Source organism: Pholcus phalangioides, unplaced genomic scaffold, assembly GCF_987345545.1.
Source record: "Pholcus phalangioides strain wild (caught in Gottingen) unplaced genomic scaffold, Ppha-v1.0 ptg000015l_1, whole genome shotgun sequence".
Taxonomy (NCBI): Eukaryota; Metazoa; Arthropoda; class Arachnida; order Araneae; family Pholcidae; genus Pholcus; species Pholcus phalangioides.
Window position 1 is genome coordinate 13,019,347 of NW_028301608.1, and position 1,829 is coordinate 13,021,175.

A 1,829-nucleotide genomic window follows, 5' to 3' on the forward strand; every position below is an offset into this window, starting at 1 on the left:
CCCTATTCCTATTCTGAAGCAACTCCCTATCGCTTTCATTCCCGATTACCCCCATTAGCTTCACATCATCTGCGAATTTGCTAGTAATCCCATCGATACCCTGATCGAGTTTATCTATAAAAAGTGAAAAAAGTATGGGGCCAAGGGCACTTGCCTGAGGAACTCCATTTGTGACGTCTGTCCAACCAGAGAATTCCCCGTTTACCATAACTCGTTACGACCTATCTCTTAACCACGATTCTATCCAATTCAGCAAGTTGCCCCCTATTCCAATCTCGTGTAAACGCTTCAAGAGTTTGCCATGTTGGACCCGATCGAATGCCTTCTGGAAATCAAGGTAAACAACGTCGACATTTTTGCTCTTACCCAAAGCCTTAGTCACGTAATCATAGAAGCAAAGGAGGTTAGTTACACATGACATCCCCTTCCTGAACCCATGCTGATTATCCGACAATACATTATTCTCGTCTATCCACTTCACAAACTGCCTTTTGATGATAATTTCCAAAATTTTCGACAGGGAGCTCGTCAAACTCACTGGGCGATAATTTGACACCGCTTCTCTACTACCCTTCTTAAATATCGGAACAACGTTAGCAGGTTTCCAATCTCTTGGGACGATACCGTCAGCAACACTATTCCTGTATATCTGTGCGACTGGCCCCAACAATTCATTAGCACATTCCCTGAGGACCCTGGGATAGATATCATCTGGTCCTGGTACTTTGCTTGCACATACATTTCTTAGAAGATTTAGGACATCCACGTCTTCTACTTGAATATCGTTGAGGGTTTTATTACCCCATGCAACACCCGTATATCGAATATCATTATCTCCATTAAAAACCGACGCGAAAAAGTCATTGAAAGCACTACACATGCCTACATTGCTCTCTACCCTAGAGCCTCCTACGTAATAACATTGTGAAATTTGAACAGTTGTTATCAGTGTGTGATAAAACAACATTACTAACACAATCCGAAAACAATTTACTTCGATGTTGAAATTAATTTTTGTGCGAGTTTTATCAAATATTAATTTACCACACATAAAGATCAACTTTTAAAATTTCGAGACAAACTTGGCAATTTTATTAATATTATTTCTTATTAAATATTACAGGGTGGGTAAAAAGTCCATGGAAACTTTAAAAAAGAATAAAAACCGGAAAAATAACCGATATAGAAAACGGTTTGCAGGGTTAGCATCGCTAGGTCACGGGACTTTTTTTGAGACAAGAAAAAAACAGCCGATAGGTAGCGCTGATACGAGCAATTTGGTGGAAATATGCAAATGAGACGGTTATAAGAACTTGCACTCCTAATCCACAATCAGTTCACCGTTGTAAACCGTGTATGTGGACCTACTGCACTCTGCCGTTGGTGGATTTGTGACTCACCTGCAATGTGTTTACCCTGTGGTGGTGGTCATGTTGAACACTAACTGCTGTAATAAACGATTTGGAGGTATTATGTTTGTTACTTGCGTATCTTTTTCTTGACTTGTGTACGTCAGCGCCACCTATCCATTGCCTTTTTGAATTATTTTTTCCTGTCAATTAAATTCCCTGACCTACCGATGCTAACCCTGCAAACCGTTTTTAATTTCGGTTATTTTTCCGGTTTTTTTATAAATTTTTAAAGTTTCTACATACTTTTTGCCCACCCTGTATGTAATATTATAACATATTCATTCTTTCATTAACCGAAATGCATTTGCTAATTTCAATCAAAAAATTGTAACAGTTTTATTTGGTAGGTGGCCGAAGGGGTTCTAGTTCATTGATGGCTTTCCACATGTAAATATAATACTGTGCTGTATAATGTTT